Source organism: Poecile atricapillus, chromosome 22 (assembly GCF_030490865.1).
Source record: "Poecile atricapillus isolate bPoeAtr1 chromosome 22, bPoeAtr1.hap1, whole genome shotgun sequence".
In the NCBI taxonomy this organism is placed as follows: domain Eukaryota; kingdom Metazoa; phylum Chordata; class Aves; order Passeriformes; family Paridae; genus Poecile; species Poecile atricapillus.
Genome location: NC_081270.1, coordinates 3,450,030 through 3,473,934, shown reverse-complemented (window position 1 = coordinate 3,473,934; position 23,905 = coordinate 3,450,030).

Here is a 23,905-nt window from a genome sequence, read left to right as displayed (position 1 = left end):
CATTGCCTCAGGTTTTCCCCATGCCAGTGGCTGTGCACACTGAAAATTTCTGTTGTATGCCAGAAAGTCACCCTTCAGTCAGCTGGGACCAGCCAAAACCCCAGTTCTCCTCCACATGCTGGTTCTCACCCTCAGCAAGCTCTGCCCAGGGAGAATGCCACAGCCTGGCCCCAGCTGGCCCCCATTCCCCAGGCCGTGTCAGGAATTCGAGCTGCCACACAAAATCCTGGGCTTTCCCTTCCCCTTCCATGCCTTTTGGAGCCTCTATTTCCAGAGGGGTGGAAGGGAACTGCCTTTCCCTCCCAGTGCATGGGAGCAGCTCCCACTTGAGCTTGGAGTCACTCCCCCTTGCTCTCAGGAAGGGAATTCCTGAGCTCCAGCTACTGTGCTGACGTCTCAGATCACAGAGCTGTGTCACAGGTTGAATTTCAGGATGAGGTTCTTCTCCCAGAGGGTGCTGGGGCACTGACCAGGCTCCCCAGGGAATGGACATGGCCCCAAGCAGCTCCAGGACATTTGGACAACATTCTCAGGGTGGGATTTTTGGGGTCTCCATGCAGCACCAGGGGTCGGATTGATGATCCTTGTGGCTCCCTTCCCACTCAGGAGATTCTGCGTATCTCCTTGTCATGCCCATCCCAACACTGGGATGGCATTGAAGGAATTCATTCTGAAAGCCAGGCCTCACCCTGCTAATGCAGCAATGTCCTGAGCTTCTGCAGATGGGCAAACTGAGGTCCAAAGAGAGCAGAATGGTCCTTTTCCCTGAGATAATTCACATAAAAACAGCAGAGAGTGGGGTCCCAAGAGCTCCATTCACAATACCCAGTTTGTTCCCCTCAGGATTTCCAGGCCTGTGCCTGGCTGGGAGCCTCCTCATGAATAAACTGAGCCCAGGGAGAATCACAACTTAAAGGGAGAAAAATCCTCTAAGCAGGCACTTTGCCTCTGGAAATGGGCAGCCCTGCTTCAGGGGGAAAACTACTGTGTGAATTGGCCCTAAAATTTCATTTTTCCTTTAAAACAAATCCCTGTGTTGGCATTTTAAGCAGGTCCTGTAGTGATTTACAACACAGTGACATTTTAGAAAAAAGATAACGTGGGTAATGAATTATTTTCTGATCCAAACAAACAATTGGACATACCTACTTTTTATGGATTTAATCTTTGCTGAGGAGTCAGCTGGCAAGCATAAAATATCACTTTTTGGGGGCATTCTGGTACATTTATGCAGAGTACAATTACATGAGGCAGCTTTATGACATAATGACTCGGCCAAGTGTGATGCAATGTAATACAACCAAAGTAATACGAGCTTTTAAATGCAACATGATGGTAAAAAAAATCCATCTTGGATCTGATCTTTGTTTCATTTCAGATGCCAACTGTCATAATTCACTGGGAGCCAAGCCCTGCTGGTTCTGCTCACATGAGCAGCTCTGTCAAAGCCAGTGGGATGTGCCCTTATCAGGGAGGAAACATCACTCAAAGAGGGGTGAAAACAAGGGGCTGAATTAGTTGTAATAACCAGGGTGCATCCTCTGGGCCACAAAGAAATGAGCTGCAGTTCACAGGGGGTTACATAGTGCCATGTTCAGAGCTGGCACAAAAGGTGCTGCACTTCTGGGCTCTGTTTTAAAGGCAGGAGTTTGCTCCTCTTTCTGCCTTTTGCCTGCACTGAGGAGGGATTTGGGATGTGCTGACTTTCCCTGATCTATTCCTGCTCAACAAGTTCATGAGAGAAGATTTTACCCTACCCCTGATAACAAGGAACACCTGATAACACATTTCAGCGCTTTCCTATCAGCACTGCCCTGGGTCCGAGTAGGAATGGTCAAAGCCAAGGCAGATACAGGGAGAGGAGATAAATTTGTTCCTTTTTCCTGTCTCCCTGCATTTGTTTCCCCTCCTGTGAGGTATTTCATCTCTGCACTCCTGTCCATCAGGGCCGGACAGTAGACAGAAATGTGTCCCTTCCAATTCTGATCCTGGGATATTTCCAACCCTTCTCCATATCCTTGATAGATAATGGTTTAATAAGCGATCTGTTTTTTATTTAAAGGGTCGGTAGTAAAACCCAGATCACATTTCTCACTTGGTGGGTTAAAAAACCGCTTACGCTCATTTCTGCAATGTAAAACGACACTATATCAAATCAAACATTTCCAGATGTGGCCAGCTTGTGGATGGAAGTACAAGAGAAGCGAGCAGTCGTGGACAAGGTTTCCCAGGGTTTTTTAACAGGATTGGAACCCCACCTACTGGCAGAGAGGGTTATTGTGATGGCAAGGCAAGAACTCACACTAAAAACTACACGCTTGCAGTGAAGTCCTAAATATTTGTTGATTTCCATACAGGCTGAGCATCAGTCAAGTCAATATGGGCACCTCAGTGCTTGAAACCTATAAAATTAATACCTTAAGAATTTCCTAAATTCCAGCTGCAGTGACAGACACAAGAAAAACCACAAATATCATTTTAAAGCTGATAGGTGCTGTCAACGCTTATGGTACTTCAGAAAAGTTCAGTGTTAGTAAACAATCTTGGTTTTAATTTGGCTAATGTGGGACTAATCAGCTTTACACAGATCTTGTTTAGTTAATGATCCCAACAGTCTGTAGTTTCATATTCTAGTTTTATATTCTAGGAAGGTAGACAGATGAAATAAATTATATCACTTTATGTTATGCCTCCCATGGCCGAGCAAAAATTAAGACAGAAATTAGACAGGATGGAGAAATATCATTCTAAGTGCCCACTCTTGAATGCAACTTAGAAAGGTATAGTACTTATATTTCACTTAGAATTAACTAAAAAACACCCCATCATTTCCTGTGCTACAACTTTCCATAAAAACAAAAATGAACAAACCTATTCCTGAAGATCATTTCTGCAATCTTAGGTCTTGTTAAAACAGCTCAATTAGCAGCCTAAAAATTTACATTTTAACACATTTCAAAGCCAGGTAAGTTTAAAGAAAAGAAGAAATTTACAGAAAGCAATTTTCTAGCACTAGAAACCAATGTTTTAGCATTCCCAAATGAGACAATTTCTACTTGCAGCCGGAACAACAGAGCCATTCCAAGGCAGAAAGTCATCACCTCATGTTGCTCCATGGCTGCTATTTTATTTGCATCAATGCTGAATGTCCCAGGTTTGATTTCACCACACAACGAAGTGTTGCAACAATTTCTCTCTGGAAATCACAAGCAAAGACTGAGGAGAGAGCAGGGAGAGGGTGATACAGAAAAAAAAAAAATCACCCATTTCCAAAGGGAGTCATAGAAAACCACTCTGGCTCTCCAGGGTGTAATCAAACTACTCCACTTGTTCAGGGGGAGCAGAATAGTAAAAAACTTTTAAGAGTTGCAAGCATGCTTGGAGATGTGCACTTTTATCCTTGGTATGGGCTTAAGTGTGTAAAGGAGTTCCTCTAAAGTTTACCCCTAAATCCCCATTGAAAACATACAAAGGTGCCCACTTCTGAGCAAATTATGGAGTGGGACCTGCTCCCTGACAGCTCCTTCTGTTACCTCTGTAGAGAGAATCCAGATCTGTCTGCCACTGGAATGACACTGAAGGAAAAAGCCCTGATGAAAGAAGAGAAATTGGGCTATTTGTGGTGGCTGGAATAAGAACCAAGCATATCCAAAAGTGAAGAAAAACAAGTCTCTGTCCTGGGACAAAGTGCTGAGAAGGAGAAGAGGTTTCCACAAATCAGAAAAACCTGGAAAGGTTTTTCTTGCTGAATTGAAAACAAAAGGATAAATTAAAGCATCAGCTGTTTGGATGGTGCTGAGGTAGAGCCACCCTTCCCCTCCATGAAAAGGAAAGGAGATGTTCGAGCTCAGAGGGAGGTGTCAGCCCCTGAGAGTTTCTGCTGCATTTGGAGAAAATAATCCTTTGAAAAATTGCATTTGCAGCACACTTAGAATGGAATGGCAAAACAGGGAATAGTTACACCTGGCTAGAGAGAGGACACAGAAGGTATCATCTGCCATGGTGCCACTATACCAACCCTCCCCTGCCCCTCCTGGGAGTCCAAGCAGCTGGACTGAGCTTAACAGAGCTTGTCCTGAATTAAAAAGGAGTTTGCATCAGCACTGGGTGTGCTTGTCCTGCTATCTGCTGTGATCAAAGAATGGAAACAGCTGCATGTCTCAGCTCCCTGGCAATAAAAGCTGCAGCAGCTCTGCTGTGTCCCCAGCCTGGGGAAAGAGCAGCCACAAACTGGGAGAGGGAAAAGCCAGCGAACACCCAGGCTGTGTTTTGCCACACTCCACGTCCTCCTAAACTGCAATCTCTTAAGTGCCACTTACTCAATTAATCCAAGCTCTTCTACTTTAAAAGCCAAGCTGTAACATATTTAAACAGCTCGGAAACCCTACCCAACAAGCGCTGCTCCCTATCTGATCCATCAGCTGCAGCAGTGACTGTGCATTAACTAAGAAAGCCCAAGGTTTCATTAACACTTCTGCTGCCACTTTGCTGCTGCTGCTCTCATTCCTGATGAAATCCTGCTAAGGCTGCAATTTCTCAGCTTTTTTTAGTAGGGTGGATCTCATCTCAGTAGGGACTCTCTTTTGGACCAGCTCCTAGAACATCCTTGCAGCAGCTATAGTAACTATTTTTATAGGCAAGTTTTATTAGGAAAGTATTTTAAATGCCCTTTGAATGCAATTTAGCAGCTGGAAATGAGGCAGTTTGCCAGCATCATGTGAGCAGACAAGCTGTGGAGCACTAACAAGTGCTACCAGAGATCCTCAGTCCTCTCCAGGCAGGGCAAGAAAACCCACGAGAGTTCACTGAGCCAGAAGGTGCCCTTAAACTGCAAATACCTGGAAGGCTGAGCTCTGCTGTTCCCAGGTGCCTCACTAGAAAAGGCCCTACTTTTGAAGGCCTAAATGTGACATATTTAGAGCTAAAATAGGTCTGGAAGTGGTGGTTTCATTATGCAGTGGATGTCAGCTCATCATAAATACATGTAAGGACATCAGCAGCACAACTTGGATTTCTCATGAGTATGGAAAAGGAGCATGAGTTCAGTGCTTGGTCCTCAACAAACAATCCAGGATATAAAATGAAGTGGCCCAAACACACAGGGCCCAACATATTCACCTTCTGCCACATGAAGAAGCAGGGAAAGGTCTGGATTTGGAAAAGTGCTGAGCAGACACGAGGCCCTGGTGCTGCAGCCAGATGCCTGTGAGTGGCCACAGCAAAGAACCAGACTGGCATCACTGGGAGCAATCAGATGACTGAGAAAGCAAAAACAAAGCTTGAAAGAGCTGGAGACCCAGTTCCAATCTCAAGCCATACTGGCGCAGTCATGTGGGGAGTTACTATGGTTTCAACCCATGCAAATAAGAGTGGAAAGTGGCCTCCAGTATGAGCACACTCTGAGGGAAAAGGCAGCTTTGCTTTTAGACATGACTCCAATTGTACAGTCTGAGAGTCAATTAAGCTTCGCTTTCTTGATATCTCCTTCCAAATAAAGGCTCAGCTTGTGTGCTAGGCATTTTTAAAAATAAAATCAAACAAAATCATACATTTTGGCAGGTTCTGGGCATTCCTGCTACTAAATTGTTCTGTACTTTATGCAAAATCTCAGTATATTAAATAAAGAGAAGCGGAGTAGTCCCTTTGACCAGTGTCCAAGTGTTTAGAACTGTTAAATGTGAGTTTCACCCGTGTTTACATGTGGAATGGAACACAGCCACTCAACCACAAAATGTTCCCAAAGCAAACATCCAAAACCTGGTTGCTGGCAAGGGACACTGACAGACTCGCCTGAAACCAGTCATTCACAGGATGCCAAAACAACAGATTACCACCGGGAAGGAGTGAGCCAGGTTATTTTCTTACCTCCAGGGAAGAGGCCATGGCAAGTGACAGGAAACAGTGACTGCAAAGCAGAGTGTGGGCTCAGGGGATTTCAACTGGATGGAGAAAGAAGGTTGGTGTTATTCCAGATGTGCAGAAGAGTGACCATGGACACAGGAAAGTCCCCATGTGCCAAAGGTGTGTGTGAACCTCCTGAAGTGGGGTGAATATTCTGTTAAGTCAAGGCTGGCTAAGCAAGATAATCACAGAATGGGTTGGGCTGGATAGAAGCTTAAAGTTCATCCAGTCCCTGCCAGGGGCAGGGACACCTTCCACTACCCCAGGGTGCTTGAAGCCCCATCCAACCTGGCCTTGGACATATCCAGGGATCCAGGGGCAGGCTCTCTGGGCACCCTGTTCCAGGTGTTGTCTTACTCCAGTTCCTGGTGAACAGTCCCTCCCCACCTTCCCTGTAGCCCTTTCAGGTCCTGGAAGGTTCAAAGAGGTCTCCACAAAGTCTTCTCTTATCCAATCTGAGCAGCCCCAACATTCCCAGCCTGGACAAAGAAATAAAGCAACAGAGGGAAAAGCAAACAGAAAGAAACTCCATCAGGACACAGCATCTCCAGATGTTTGTTAGAGGGGAAGGTGGGAACAGGAGGTGACCTGTGCTCCTTCAAACACAGGCCCATATTTTTTGTGACAGCCCATATTTGTCTGCCCCTAGATTGTGTCACTGTGGGTCTGTGTTTATTCAGATAAATAAAAATACACCCTTGAAGGTGGAACACAATGGAGAAAACATAACAACGTGCTGAGATCACTCTCTGGGATGTTGCAAGAAGGGAGAAATCTATGAAATAGGGCAAGAAATCACATCCTTGTAAAATATGTAAGCAATAGCTCAAGACACAGCTGGGAACGATCCTTCTGAGGTCCTTCCAGGATCCTTCCAACATCCTTCAAGGACCCTTCAAGTAACACCACAAGTTTTAGGGTGACTTCAGTAGACTCTGCTCTGTGCTGAGAGATCCACCTGCCCCTCTTGCATGTTCCAAACTTTTCCTAGACCTGCATAACCCACGTGCCACAGGAGCTCTCTCCTGCCTCTTAAAACAAGGTCAAGGCCAATTTCTGCCATCTCCAAATTCAAGCCCTGCTCCCATCATCACATCTGAGCCTTGCAGCTGGCAGCAGCAGCTCGAGGTGTGCCCTGTGCCATGTTCCACCCCTCACCCTGCCTCTCTCCCGTCTGAGAGCTGGGCCATTGTTAACAAAGCACCAAATACCAGCGAGGTTTCCTTTCCTCCCGTATGTTAACACCTCCCCACCAGCTGAGTAATCCCTGCACACACCAAATTTGTGTTTTTATTCTGCCTGTGCATTGACACCTTGTTGCCTGAGCCGTGTTGATGGCTTGCAGGTGCCCCTCGCTATGAAACCAGCCAACAACCCACTCACAAATTTGCTCCACTTCTTAATATTAAAATCATATGGCCAGTGCCTCCCCTAAATTGGTTCAGGCTTGAGGTACTGCTGCTTCACAGTAGGAAGAGTGTTCCAACAGGCTTTTCTGCAGGCCCTGCTATTTATGGTAAACACTCCACTTTGTTGAAATAACATAAAATTTTGAGATAAACCCATTCTAGCTAAGGAAACATTAAAGTGCCACCATCTCTGCTTTGCAGCTTTGCAATAACTTGTGTTTGCATCTGCCTCATGGGGCTGGGGAAGACCTGAACACCACACGTTCTCTGCTTAGCACTTGGAATCCAAGGAAATTTCTTTATTTTCTGGCTTTACCCGGTTACAAGGTTGTCTGGGCAATGTCAGGCAGGCTTTTGCCTCTGATGTTTGGGACAATGTAAGCTCTGTGGGATCAAGACTGCAAAGAGTGGTGGAAATTTTGCAATGTAAACTAGCTTAGGTTCTGGAGATTCACTGTTTGCTGCACCTGGAAAGGTGGAGGGGAATATTTGCTGGTGCCTTTTCATTTATTTAGCAGAAGAGAGAGGGAAACTCTCTTCAAACTGTATTTTTGGGCTGAATTTTTATATGGATTAACTAAAGAAAGAGTGATTATTCCATTCTCCAGCACTGATTTACAGGTCCCAGTTATGATCTCTGGGGAGTTCAGCTACCATCAAAATAAAACCAAAGCACCTTAGAAGCCCTCAAAGACAGCACATTATCCCAAACAATCCTGATATGCTTGTACTCATTTCATACTTTGTTGTCTGCAAAATATTTTAACAGGTGGACTAGCAATGGTGTCAGAAGTGATTTGAACCCAGAATTGTTTAGGTATTTCAGGAGATAAGCACCAAGCTGGGCTCCATTACCCCACAGTGACACAGAGGGCTGGAGTTGTTATAGAAACTGAGTCACTTGCCAGACTGCAGGCAGGAAACATGGTCACTGTAAGAGCCAGAGCATCCAGCCAGGCCTGAGGAATTTGCCTATTTTCTGCCAACTCCTCGCATGGAACAGAAAAACAAAATAACATGAAACACAGCCCTCAGTGCTGGCACGGGCCTAGAAAGGAGGCCTTACCAGCCAAGGCTATTTCCTTCCCCTAAAAAGGTGAGCACCCTATGTTCTGATCATTAAATTATGTGCCTTTCTTGTACAGACTGATTTGCAGGTTTGTGGCCATCCCAATTATGCTCAGAGAAGCAAATAAAATCATGGAATTACCCCTGTTCTCTAACAATAATTCCAAAGAGCAAACGTTTAGGGAAATAACCTGTGGAACAGAGCTTAACTGGCCCCAGAACATCATTTATGACATGCATGGCTACTGTAAATCCAACTGGAGCCACGCACTGGTTGTGGGTGTCAGTGAAAGGCATCCAAAATCTGAGATTTTCCTGGAAATCCTATTTACGTGTCAAAAATTAATTAAAAAAAAATAGGAAGTGTGTGTGATTCTGCAACTAATAGATACTTAAAAAGAGAAGTTTACATGGCATCTTTATCTGCTTATTAAAATAATTCCTTGGAATGTGTTCCAAAGAATGAGTGACAGTGACTGCTCCAGGATATCCTGTTAATCCCTCTCAGAAGAACCTGTGGCTTCCCTCCACAAGCATATTCTTCAAAGCTTTGACTGAGATGCCTTCCATCTACATTTTAGATATTCAGATTAGGAGCAGATACATTTAAATTTACTCTTTGTTGGCAGCAGAGTTGGGCATCTCATTTGGGATGAGTTCAGGGAGTTGTTTGACCTCTAAATGCCAGGCAGGAAACCAAAGGGAGAATTTGAGGAGCAGAATCGTTATCAGAACAAATCAGCTCAATGCTGAACTGCTAATAATGTGGTAAAATAAATGTGGGCATCTTCCAGGGGGATTTTCCCAGAATAATGGCATGTTTTGGCCTTGCACTGCTCACGAAGGCCACCCCAGAAGTTGATGGTTTATGGTAGTTGAAGTGGGATTAGCCCTCATGAAAGACTGAGGAGTACTTTTTCTCAGTGAAAGTTTACAATAATATTTTAAAGACTCTCAACCAACACCCACACTTAAGCTTTGAAAACAGATAATGCATTTTTAATGGGATTGCACATCTGACAAGGAATTTGACTAATTCCTCTGATAGCAGACAGCTTCCTCCCCATAATTCATCTCAAAAGGATCAAAAATCAAAACACTCCCTGCCATCTTTGGAATGGCCTCCTCCGCCCCAGCCGCCTGGAAAGGATCAGATCAATTCCAGCAATTCAATGGCAGGAGAATGGAGCCACAGATACCTGACCTCCCTTTGGTCTGTTCTACCAAAATAAGGGCTGGAGTTGAGCAGGGGAAGAGGGAAAAGCCTGGAGGACAAGGGGATGTTGAGTTGCTGACACTCAGCCCATTGTTCCCATTTGGCCACCAGTGTTTTGTCTCTCCCAGTGTTGGTGAAGTTTCCAAAACCTTCAGAGCTGTTTGAATCCCACCACGTCTTTGGGGAACTACCCGGGGTGAAGCACTGGGAGGTGGCTGAGTTTGAGGTGTTTTAGAAGGAAAAGCATGAGAGCTTTCTTCAGTTTTTTTATTATTTGCCCAAATGAGGATTTCCTACTCATGACCATGTGTTTTGCCCTTCTCCAGAGGAGGGGACCAGCCAGCACTGGCCACAATCACATGGCTGTGCCTTTAACACCACTCAGAGCATAATCCACTGTAGATGCTTCACAGCACCAACCCCAGCCAGGTCTGTCAAGGCGTTTTTAGCATTTGTTCTGTTAAAAAACAGGGAAAAAAACCCTGAGGTATTAGGGTGCACTAATCTTTAGAAAGGTTAATTTATTCATAGGGATTTTGACAGAGATGTATGGCTAGGCTGGAGTCCCAGGCACTTCTTCCCAAGGGGAACTGCTTGTGCACAGCCTGACAGAAGGCAAAAGAGGCTTCAGAACAGCCTCAAACCACATCAGCAAGGGGCTCCCAAGAGTTCTGAGCATTGCACCCACTGTGAGCAGCCCCTGCTGCTCCCCCTGCTCCCACCAAACCTCAGCTGCCTGTTGATGCAGCAGAGACACCCTGGAGACCATGACCATAGGAGCTCCAGACAGCAAAAGCATCTCTATCTCTCCCAAAACTCATAGAAAATGAACATCCTTCTCCTTTTACAGCAGGTGAAAAGGCAGCTCAGGGTGGTGTGAGCTGTGTCAGCAGAGGTTGGATAGCACACAACGTTGCCTTGGGAAAAAACCTCTTCTTCCAGACTTCTCAGCTCAGCCTCTGTTTGATTCTCCACAATCATGTTTTGGATTTCCAGACCAAATTTTCCATCTTGGATGCTCATTCTCAGAATGATGTTAGCAAGACTAAATGAAATGTAGTTTTTTGGATATTTGGGGATCTCTTCTCCAAAAACATCAGAATATAAATCTGTGGATGCTCCAACAGGAGACATCTGTTAAAATAAACTGTATCCTTTAAATAAACATATTAGAAAGGCAGGGGGGCATCACTCTAAGGTATCTGATTATGTCCTATTTTTTTCACTGGGAACAGAGTCTACTCCACAAAAAGATCTCTTACAGATTAGAATCTCTTTACCATTTTAAATTTAGGCAGAGAGGATGTAGCAGAAACCAGTCTAACCTTGTCTCTGCAGAGGCCTTTGGGACCTGTCAGGACACTGCAGGAAGCCAGCCTGATAACTGATTTGGCTGCTTCTTTTTAATTTGTTTGGAGTACATGCAATTAAAACTAAAGTTTCCATGGGCTGTAGAAGGACAGAGCCAATTTGTGGCTGCCTTCCTCTTTCTGCAGCAATTCTTCAATGTCATACACCTGAGCTGATTCTTTCAGGCTCTTGACCCACAAAGCATCTTAATCCTGCTGCTAGGTGGGAAGGGGAACCACATCCCAGGCTGTCCTGCTGAGGATGCAGCCAGCAGAGCTGGGGAAATGATCCTTTCCTTCTTTTCTCATTGGGTTTGGAGCACTGTCCAGTTTGGGGCTCACCAAAGGACTACAGGACGAAAGGGGCTGGAGTGTGACTCAGAGGGAACACTGGACAGAGGTGACTCTTTTTGGTGCACAGAGAAAGCAAAGGGGAGACCTCAGCACTGGTTCTGAGCAGAGGATGCAGAAATGGGACCAGGCTGTCCTTGGAGGAGAGGGGCAATAGGGGCACTGGGAACCAGCTGGAAGGTGGAATTTCCAAATACACATCAGGACAGCAATTGAATACCAGAACAGGTTGCCCAGAGAGGTTCTGCAGGCTCTGCCCTTGTGGGTGTTCAAGCCACAGCCCAGAGCAACCCAACCTAAATGGAGCTGCTTGACCGGGAGGTTGGAACAGAGGATCTCCAGAGCTCCATTTGAACCAGGGCTCTGGAATTCCATTATTTCATTCAGTGGCTATCCCTGATACACTGGACACATGAAATGCCTCCCCAGACAAAGCCAAGCACTGCTAAGTGTTGTGCATATTTGAACTGTGCTGCAGCAAAGCAACCTCTTATTCCCACAAAAAAAGAGGGTTTTGCTGAGCTGCCTGTGCAGAGCCCTTAGCTGGATCAGGATCTCAAACCAGCAAAGCACAAACTCTTAGTGAAGAGCTCACCCCAGAGCTCCCAACTCCCTCCTCTCAAATAGTTTTTCCATCAGTCTTTTATTTGCACTCCAAACACTTCCCAACATCTCCTCCAGCACCAAAATCAGAAATGGCTCATCTGCAGCTCACCTGTTTGGTCTCCACCTGCATTTCTGGCACTGCAAAGAACAAGGGACCAGCTCAGCTCGCCTGAGCCAAAAGTAATAATGCTCTGCTGACTAGAGCTAGTTAACTGCTAGTTTAGATTATTAACCTCTTGAACTTAATGAGAGTCCTGAGGCTGCTTAAGCCACAAGACTGAATTTCCCCTAACCACAAATATGGAATCCTCATCAATATGAATCCAAGACACTTTCCCAGGAAGAAATAATTTCTAGAATGTAGAATCTACCCAGAAGCAAACAATGCTGGATTTAGAAGTATGTTTGAAACTTCTGCAGTTCAGTTTAATTTGTCCCTAAGGACAAGGAGGAAGGTCTGGATCACGAAATGGATTTTTATTTTTAATTGCCAGGTGTCACCAGGCCTTAGCAGGAAAGATTTCTGATGTTTTCCCCAACAATCCCAAATATTTGAAATTATTTTCTGGGGAATTTCACTTGAAAAACGATCCATTTCTAACTGAATTTAAGCCTGTGTTATGCAAACAGTAAACCAGCTTGTTTGAAAGTAATCTGTACCCAAGGGCTAGCAGAGGAATAAAAATAAATAAAGTATGAGAGTTTTTACAAAACCACAGACACCACCAGGTTTTCCAGGTCTAAAGGAAGAAAATCTCTTTCTGCAGGCTTCCTTTAACATCTTAGCAAGTGGAAGTTTTTAAGATGCCTTACAATTGATCCTGGGTCGAATTTTGCAGCCATCAGCACTTGCTCCCTCTGAAGTGGAATGTGGCCGTGGCCAGCAGCAAAGCAGCCAGGACAGAAAGTCAAATTCATTGCACTAATTTGAAACTAAAGCAGGGAAGGGGTTGGCTGCACAGGGCCACTCCTTGTCACTCAGTTCTGGGTGTCACCACTGCTCAGTGCAACGCCAAGGCTCTGGGATCTCCTTTATGGCCACTGGTGGTCAAAGCTCCTCTGTTTCCCTGGATGCCCAAAGTGACTTGGTTTGAACACAGCTCTGGTGATATCAGGACCATCAGCCCCATCCTCCTGAGCTCCTGTAGTGGTTCCTGAGCCAAACCTGGGTGCAGAGCAGGACCTGGGCAGGGCCGAAGAGAGGCACATCCCTGCGAGGTACTTTGATCTCCTCAGGTGTTCTGGCGTGCCCTAGCTTTGCAGTGCAAGCCAGCCTTTCCCCGGGTGGGATTAAGCTGTAACAGGACCAGGGGGTCGCTTTCCCCATTGTTCTGCCCATTGTCTGAAATCCAGCTTTCTCCTGGAACTTCAAAGGGCAGCGGCGCCGGGTGAAACCTGAGCTTCGCCGGAAGGTGGGGGGATTTCTCTGAACCAAGGCGGGATCTTGAACCTGCATTGCCACGACGGGAAACTGTGCTTGGGGAATGCATCCTCCCGACGGAATCAGCAGCACAACTGCCACGGAATCTGGTGGAATCCACATCCTGGAAAGAATCAGCGCGTAATGCATTATCCCCTGGTGTCTGAGCTACTGTTCTGGCAAAAGCTTTCCTAATGACAATCACATCCCCCCATCCCCTCACACACACTGGTTTGCATTACAGAAAACATGGAACAACAGAAAGCAAATTTCTCCGGGCTGCAACTGGGTTTGGATTTATTCCAAGCTGTCACTGTCTCACAATCTCCTTCCAGGAGTTCCCACCCGCTCCTCCCCTATCAGTCGACTTTTATGTTGGTATCTTGTTTTAATCTCTGCTGTCACATGGATGCAAGTGCAGCAGCAGGAGCAGATGGGGCTCAGTTTTGTGTATCACAAGGCTGGACCATAATGCAGTTAAAGAATTCTCTCAGGTATGTTTGGCTCCCACAACATACACAGTGCTTTTCATCAGATCTATTTCTGATTTGGTTGAAATTTGAAGGATCAGTGGTGCAACTCTTCCTCTCTCTAATTTGACATTATTTTTTTCATACTTAGTAGCAAAGTCAGGTATACAACATTCACATTTTTTTGCTGTAAGAAATGGCTTTTGGATATTTTAATTCACAAAATAATCATTTAATTATTGCTTGGGATGGGGATGTGTTGAATTCCCCAAAATGTAGGAACACCAAATTACTGCCAGCTCTACCCATGGGGTTTGTTCTTATGAGTAGGTCAGACCTGAGCCAAGGAAAGGCTGCTGCCATCCCTGATGTACAGCCACTTCTGTGCATATAAATAAATATTATTCCAATATAATTCCATAAACTGTGAATAAGGAGAATTCATGAAGTTCATGTTAAACCACTCATGGTGCAGCAGAAAACTTAGATGGGAGCCCACCACACAACAGCAAGGAATAATGGACTCTGCAGGTTTCATTCCTGGTGGTCATCCCCAGCTCAAGTGACAAATAAATTCCTCAGGCTTCCACCTCTTCCTGAAATCCAAGAGCTTTCAGGGATCAGCAGGGATCAGGACAAACCATCGAGTGCTGCCCAGGCATCCCAGCAATCTCAGCTTTCCCTCCCTGTTGGGGACACAAAGTGGTGTCACCCGGGCAGTGCCCTCCCTTGGACTCCCTCTCACGTTTGAAATGTGATTTTGGTGTGAGTTCACCTCCCAGAGTGGAATTCTGTCAGACTTCCCCTCGTTTATTGGATGGTAAAAGCAACTTCCCAGCATCATTTAAAATCAGCAGTTTTCACCAGCAAGGTGTAAAATCCCTTTAGTGCCATTTAGAATCTACAAGAGCTTAATATGCACATAATCACAGCCCCTTTTCCGCCTGTTCAGATATCACTTGGTACAAACCTGATTTTTTTTACAGTATTTTTCCTTCATTTTAACCTTCTCTTGCTGATGTAGCTGATCCAATACATTGGGGTAAACCTGTCTTTATTTTCTCGTAAACAAACCCCTTTTATAAGCATGAAACAACCATTTCCTCCTCTACCTGGGCACAGTATTCGTGGGGTCATGGAATATCCTGAGTTGGAAGGATCCACCTGGATAATCAAAGTCCAGCTCCTGACCCTGCACCCCAAAATCCCACTCTGTGTCTGAGAGCATTGTCCAAACACTTCTGGAACTGTCACTACTCCCAGCACTTAACAAATTCCATGGAACACTCTATGGCCTGACACAGGGACATAGACCTTCACCCACACCTCTGATACATCCTTCTGACCTTTTTTCTATTCTGAATAATGCAGAAAATAATTTTGGAGGCTCATTTTACCATGTGTGGCTAAATAACAACTCTGATACCTCTATGATTTCCACCAAATTTCCTTTTCTTCCCTTTTTTTCTTTTTTTTTTTTTTTTTTTTGACATTTTACACAGGACAGATGTTGTCACCACAGCTGCTCTTGTAAACAAGATATGGAGATGGTCTGGATTGGGTTACCTTGCTAAAATAGGCTAAAATAAATAAAAGGATGGTTGGTCTCTCTCGGATGAATTAGCTTGATTGGAAATGTCAGATTAAAAAGGCCTAAATAAACATAGTTGGGCATCCACTCTTAATAGATCCAAGGGCCCAGGACAAGTAGTCAAGGTACAGAAAATAAAACGCTGGATCACGGAATTATCCCTGCACAGACACAGCTGATAAGAAGGAAAGTATCTCCTAAACCCCAGCCTGAGTAGGGTCCTGGATTTACAGACACCACAGATTTATCTAAAACCTGTGCTGATTCTTCTTCCCTGCTAATAAATAATTTCACAGCAACATAAAAACATGAGTCAAAGGCACCTGGAGGTGACAGAGACTGTCACTGCCTGAAGGGTAAGGTGGGATGCTCTTCCAAGAACTCTGTTTTGAGTGAGTTAAGCCTTTAAAAATCAAATTTATTGCACTGATGTCTCCTTCCACAGGATTACCCACATTCTAGGATACTTACAGGGTTTTTGTGCTTGTTTCTGTGCCATCACAAATCCTTCTGACTGCTCTGAACTGCTGAGCCGTCTTTGATATCATTTGATAATTTGATATTATCCTCCAGCTCCTACTTAATACATTTAAAAGCCCCATAGAAACTGTTTATGTAAAACACTGATAACTAAAGACTGGCTCATTTTACATTATATATTTTTTACATTTAACACCTTGACCTGTTCAGGCTGAAATTTTCCAAATCTGTCTCAGACCAAGGTTTTCCCCCAAAAAACCAAGTCTGGGTTGGTTAGTTTGTACACAAATAAAACACAAAGAAAAGCATATTGTTTTGCCATGCTAAATATCTTCTATAAATGGCATGGCCTGAAACATCCAGGAGGTTTAGATTTCAAGCTATTAGAAATTCCTGGATCTTATGACTCTCCCCCAGTTAAAGCTCTGAACACAGAACTACCTACACAAAGAATTTGGCCCACAGCAAACATATATTATTGTAAAGTTGTCTAGAAAATAGATGCTGTTCAGACCAGAAATTACCTTAAATGACTGTGGAGTTGACTGGGTTACAATATTTTAAGGATCATAAAAATAAATATAGTTGTCCAAACAGCAAGGAGCAGGGCTTTGCCAAGGAAAACACGCGGCATGGAGGGTGCTTACCCTGGGTAGCACTGCACTGCCTCGACACTCCGAGGCCCAGGATGAAGTGGCTCTTTGTTCGGGCTCTGTGTTTAAAAATTGACGAGTGCTCCGTGGTATCAATCACGCCTGTCAGCCAGCACAAGTGCAGATCTGTTACACTTAAAGGCTTGTCAAACCAGACATGATTTAATTTGTCATTTTTCTCTCCCTCTCTCTGCGCGCAGCGTGCACGTGCTCTTCATTACTCTTCATCATCAGCAAAATGAATGCATTTTTTGTATAATTTTTTTTTCCTTTGCTCCAAGAGGGTGGAGGGATGGTTGTTTACCAATGACCCAGTACTTGTGAAGAGATCATAAGCAGCTGTTCCCTACATGCCCTCACGATCTGAGAATTTAACTGAAGCTGTGGGAGGAGTGGGAGACGAGAAGGGGATTTTGGGGCCATTTTTTTCAATAGACAAAGGCCTCAGTCCCACACAGCTCTGCAGGAACAGAGTCTCTGGAGCTTGTCCTGCTCTCTTTTCCTCCATTAAATTTTCCTCTTCAAACTTCTGTAAAAAGAATGTTTTAATGTGGTGCCTTCATGGTGTAGTTTTGGGAGTACAATTGTCAGAGTTTTGTCCACTTCAGGACAGAGATTTAAAAACTCTCTGCTTTCTCTGTGACCATGTCTTATTTTGTTCTTGGGAAAACATTTACCTGTTGCCATAATCTAGAGAGAAAAGGAGATATACAAAATATCAGAATGATATTAGGGAAAAGATTAACTCTTTTGTTTCACAGTTCATGTGGGTTTTGTTTATTTTTCATTTAAGATAAAGAATGAATGATAAAGGAGAAAACAACATAAAGTGAAATATATTACAATTGGAGAAAGAAACATTGCCTATTGATAAACATAATTTTGAAATTTATGAGAAACCTGAAGCTACATCCCCTAAAAAACTTTGAGATACCTGTCAGTGCTGTTACATCTTTTCCCTTCAAAACAAGACTAAACCAATAAAAAGGTTCCTAACTCACTCTGGACAGAATTCCAAATACGTTTTCAAACAGGAAAATCCCCTCTGCTGCCAGTGAGAGAGGATGCCCCAGCGTTGTCTAAGGATGCCACAGTTTGGCATAACTTTTTTTAATAATAACAATAGTAATAGTAATAATAATACTAATGCTAATACTAATAAGATTTGTTTGTTTGTTTATTTATTTATTTATTTATTTGATAAAATAAAGTTTAACTTGAGATCTTTCTAAAGAGCTCTCACCAGAGCCAAGGCTGTGTGGGGCTTGTCTTCAGCACTTCATAGAAATGGATATTTCCTCTGTTTATAGAGGAGAAAACCAGAACATCTCTAGAAGGAAGGAATGTCACAGGTCACCCATCAGCAAAAAAATGGAATAAAAATTCTGGAACATTGCAGGAAAAACAAATCTGCTCCAAATGGGACTGAACACCCTGATCCTGAGTTAAAGCCATTGCACTCAGGAATGCAGGAATTTAGATGCATCTTTCAATTAACATTTCATTCCCCGTGAGATGTTTGATAGGAAAGCCTAAAACACAGAGTTTTTTAATTTTACCAGCACCCAGCTTTCTGTGCCATAAAGAAGCTCTCTGCCTTCTGCAAACACCTTCCCTCTGCAGCCAGGACCAGCCCAGCTTAGGAGGAGATGTCATGAGAAACTCCTTCCAAGCACAACAGTGGCAATCCTGTCTTCCATGAAGAAAAGTCAAACCCAAGCATCACTTATTCCCACATTACCTATGGAAAGATTTCACAGGTCCCCATTGCAAGGGAGCTTGAATTAAGCTCTGTGTAAATGAGGAAACTCTGCCATGGTCCATCAGCAAGGTCAGATCAGCAAGGCCCATCAACAAAGTGCGAAATTTTTAAAGATAGACATCTCAATAACTGCATTGAAACAATTTATTAAACAAATTATTCTGGCCATCCATGGTCCAGAGCGATTTTTGTGCTCTGAGCAAGAGGAATCCTTTCTGCAGAGCACACAAAAAAGTTTCAGGCCTTTTCTCTCTCCAAATAATTCCTGTGTCAGAGACAGATTTATCCAAGGATTAGGTCCTGTAAGTGTTACTCAGGCTGAATTTCTGTTGGTGGTGCATTAAGTTCCCAATATCTAAGAAAGAGAAGGTACCAACATGGCAAATTGTGCTCCTCACTGAAAAATAATTTATATAACCTACATTAAGAGCAAGCAAGTCAAATAATAGCAATCCCAAGTAGTTTTTCCATGTTTTCCCATGGCACAAGGCACAGCCAGCCCCCAGTGCCCAGGGACTAGCTTGTCTTCCTGAAGGACCAGTTCTGAGAGAGCAGGAAACCCCCCAGGAGACCCTTCCAGACAGCAGGGAATTCTCCTGGGGACTGTTCCCAGTTACAGGTCACTGATCATGGAGACAAAAACCAAAACAGGGGCTAAGCACTTAGCCACAGCCTTGGGTTTGGCCTGGAGCCCATTTCCAATCATCCCATCTGCAGGAGAGCAGATACAGGGCTCCAGGAAGTTCCAGCCTCATAAAGCATCTCAGGACTGATGTTCCTGGGGCAGCCAAGAGCAGCAGTGGGGAGCCCAAAGGCCACTGAGCCCCCAGCACATGCTCCAGGGGCTTTCTTAACCCAGTCCCAAATCCTGCTTTCCCTATTAATGTGAATGGCCCTATTGAATTCACTTGGACTGCTTGTGGGAATATGGATAGAAAAGTTTGGCTTTGCTTTGGTAAACTAAACTTCAGGAAGTCTGAGTATACCATAACAAAGCCCCTAAATCCAGCAGGCATCATGAAAGGAGCTTATTTCATTACTAAATCAATTTATGAGTATAAACATGGAGTTATCTGACTAAAATATGAATATTGCGCACTTGAAATACTGCACCTCAACCCCACTAAATGTCACCAACAGGCATCCCTGAAGGAACCAGGCAGCATGCTGCCTTTGGATGCCCCAACTATAAATCAAGAGATTTCCTGAAGTCTGCCTGGAATAGTGGAGAGTAGCCAAAAGTGCATGAAGTACTATTTGTGTCCTATTTGTTGTGGGGTGGGAGCAGGGAGGAGTGTGGGAAGGAGAAACGGGAAGAAGGAAAACCACTTTCTTAATAGTTCCTACAATGTTTAGAAAACATTCATTCACAGCATCCATTTATCAGGCTTCCATGTAATAACTCCAGGCCAAAGAAAAAAACCCAAAAAAAGAGGCTGGAGGGAGGTAGGTGGGGGAGAGGGAAACAGGGACAGCAGGTTTTAATGGGGAAACATTGGAATGTTGTCAATGTTTCCATGTGAAAGAAATCCTGTTATTACAAAGTGCTGTTTGTGCCCAGGTGCCACTCAGAGGTAGCAGATGATGTCAATTGGTTCTGCTCAGTGCTCTCACATCTGAACAATAGCCCATTCTTAGAACTCTTCAGATTTTTACACCCCTCAGCCAACTGTAGCCTCTCACACCCCAGATGGGCCCAAATCCACTTCAGGAATATCCATGGTGTCATTTCCATGGCTGGAAAAACCTGACAGGTCTTGGAGTCTCAGAGACCCCCATGAGCTTCAGCTGGAGCATTCCTGTGCTAAGAAAGGGATTCTGTGATATCTTTGATGCCTTGGAGTGGCTACCTAAAACAGAGGCTAGACAAAACTAAAATAAAAGTGGGTATTTACTAAAGGCCTTCAATTGGTACAGCTTGGGCACTCAAAAGCCTCCAACGGGCTACACCCATAATGGACAACAGTCACAAGTTTTTCACACTTTTATAAGCTTGGTGCATTTACATATCAGGGGTTAATCCTCCAGTTAAAGTTTCAGGTAATGAAGTAATTTTCTCCAAGTTTGTTCCCCACAATTCACAGTTGTTTACATCTTTTAGAGTCTGAGACAATAAAGTGTCCTTGAGTTTCAGGCCTAGAGAGGAATTGTTTTGTCTGAATAAAACAGGAGAACAGCAGCTGACAGGCCATGGAGTTTTAGAGTTATACACTAAAGTTGTACAGGATCTGAAAAACATAAAATTAAATCCTAATGCATCACCTTGAGGTGATGTGTGGATTGAAAAGAGATATTTATGGAAGAAAATATCCCCACTGCACACACAGGGCTCCACTCCAAGGGTCAGCCCTGCAGTTTGTCCTTTTCCCTCACTGAAACATCCCACAGCCATCCCATGGGCAGGTGGGATCCCACAGGGAGAGTTGGCCTTTCCCAAGATGAAAAATGAAAAGGTACCAAGCAATCAGCCCCAGGATCTGATTTCATTGTGAATCTGAACAATGCAGCAGGAGCCAGGACACAGAAATCCAACAACATGCACGTGTGGAGCTGAGAACAGGGGATGGGAGCGAGGTGTGAGCAGACACCGGGGCTGCCAGGAGGGACCTCCCCTGCCCCAAGAGCAGCTCAGAGGCAAAAATCCTGCAACAACTGAGAAAGACAGATCCCCCTGCAGCTCCAGCTCCCATTCTTGTCCTCATATATTAGCTGAACATGCTCGTGGTTGCCTTTTGATGTTTCTAGCTGAGAGAACATTTTCATAAAGCACAACAAAACAGAAAAATCTCTTTGGGAATCCCTGTTGGTGCGATGGTTTTGATTAGTGCTAATGTTTTTCTGGCTGGCTGTGAAAAGGCATTTAACTCTAATTGACTGGGCATTGTAATTCCAAAGCTTTCTGCAACAAAATCCCACCAAGTGACAATCTGATACAGAAATCTGGCAAAAGATGATGTCTCTTGCTCCTCAGAGACAAGTTTAATGGAATAAAAATATTGATCTAATATAGAAAGATTGGATAAAATTTTCCTATAAATTTCAGTATTGTCAAGGGGCTAAGGGAGAAAATTCTTAACATGGAAACCTTTTCATATTTGGAATAGTTTCCTCTTCAAGGAAATGGTGTAATTGTAATTTCAGCACTGTAAACCAGACAGAGCACCAAGGGCTGTGCCAGAGAGAGGCTTTGCACCCACTGACTCCAGCCCATCTTCCCCAGTTCCAGTTTCTGTGATTCTATTATTTCCTTTTTCACTGAAACTAGAAAAGTGGTGGGGAGGGAGGAAGGAGGAAGAAAGCAGCAGAATTTCCTCCCTGGGATTACAGTTACACCAGCACTGGATTCAGCCAGGCAGAGATGAACTCAAACACCATTTCCTATTTCCTGAAGAGCTCCTTTTCATGGGAGCCATGAGGAAACCACGTGTTTGCCCAACTCAACCTCAGAACTGAAAAAAAACCACAAGCCTGAGTGATTCTCACACTGTAAATTTCAGCGGGGACTTTTAAATAATGCCCTAAATTGGATCTTCATGTGGAAAAAATAAATATGTCAAAAGAAGAGGCTTTTTAATTTGTGAAACCAGGAGCTCAGCTGTGCAACAGCAATAGTGACAGCATCAATTTGGTTCTGGTAGTTGATGCTAAACTGGGAGGGGTTCAGGGAGATGGAAACAGCACTGACTGGATGGCACCAGAGATTGTTCCCTGCTCTCCAGTTCTAGGGCTGGGGTATCTACAACTTCTCTTCATTTTAACCACAACAAAAGTTGAGGATGGTTTTGAAAGGGAAAAGGGAAAAAAATATAAGAAAAAAAAAGAACAACTTAAAAGAACACTGTGGATAAGGGGGAAAAAAATCACAGCATCGAATCAATTAATGCGTGTTCTTCCGAACTTCCATGCAAGCTTTGCCTTCAATTAGCATGATCTCACTGAACCCTCTTGTGTAGGCCTGGAGCAAAAGCAATGGAAACTTTCTCCCTTCTTGTTTTAATCTTTCACCAAGTCCTGACTTTCGCCTCCAGCCCGTCTAATTGAAACTAATCTTCGCGGGCGAGGCCTGTCTCTTTCCCTTAATCCCTCTCTAAGGAAGCTCACATGGTCCCAATTACAGCCACACCGGCCCCTTTTATTCCCCTCCTCGGCTCCTTCTGCCAGTTTCATTTTTTGAAAGTTTGCATTATTAACTCCATGCTTGCGAGTTCCTGTCTGTCACGGGGGCCTCGAGATGTTATCACCGCTTGCTGCTGTCTAAGGTTACCATGAAAGCATTTTATGGATTACATTCTGCAAGGAGGCGATAGAGGCCACGATAGCCCAGCACAGTGGCGAGCTTCAGAGCAGCCCAGGGCCGCAATAAATGGGAGGCCAAGGAAGTGTTTATCTTGGATTGAAGTGTATACCTGCTCAGTTATCTGCGAGCATGGACAATAAGAGCTAAGAAGGGAACGCCAGCGTTCCCCACGAGGAGCTCACAGAGATGCTTTTGATATGGGCGCTCCTGCCCTGGGAGGAAGGCACAGAGAGGAGCCTGGCTCGAGAACGTGTTTAACACTACAGAGTTAATGAGGTTAGAGGAAGGCAAAGAGCCCTCGCTGGTTCCCAAGCTGGCTCCTAATCCCAAGGCAAAGCCTGGTCCACTAACACTGAAGTTCAAGCAATTTATTAAAAATAGACAATTTTCTTTCTCTTCCTTCTTTTTTTTCTCCCTCTTCCCTTCCTTCTCATAACTTGCAGACTCCCAGGGAATAACTCCTGTGTTCCAGGATTTCTTTCTTTTCAGCTTCAAGGTCATGGATCCATGGTGGTGTTTGCCCCACTGAACACATTTAAACTTCTCAGCACCACCACAGTGACCTCCTTCCTTCCTATCCCCAAAGGCACCTCTGGATTTCTTGTAGATTTTCAAGAATGATCTTCCCAACCTCACATTCCTTTTCAAGAAGTCACACAAGAGAAGAAAGTTTTCCACCACAGCAGAGCAGATGAATCAGTGCTGAGCCAACTGGTGACAGGAAAATGAAGGGAACACATGTGGTCACATTAAATTGTAGGTGTGGTCTTCATAATCACCAGTGGTTCTACAATTTGGGCTGCAAACAACCAAAACTACCAAACCACTGCCAGAAACCAGATGTTACTGCCAGAGACAGATGTTCCCATCATCAAAACAAACACAGCTCAACTCTGGAACCATCAACCTGCCCATGTTTTGTTCAGGTGAAACATCTCTATGGTCACAAACACCAAGGATATTTAGTTGCCTAAAGAAAGCAGTGTTTTCTCATATTGTTTCCTTTCACTGTGGAGAAAAACTCATTTTTGAACATTTTTAAGTATCTTTACTTCAGTTCAATAAAGTTCAAAAGCAAAAAGTCATTTAAACCAGGAAGATGACAACTGCACCCCTTAAAATTTCAAAACAACACATCTTGACAAACTCAAAAGCATTTTTGCAGAACACAATTTAAGTCAAGAATTGGTGAGAAACCATTCTCAAGAGGAAAAAATGGCATTTTTAGGAAAAATAATAACTTGCACATCTGGATAATGAATTTTTGGGCAAGGCTGACTCATGGACTGAGGTCTAGTAAGCAGCAGCTCCACCTGTAGCAGAGTCATAGCT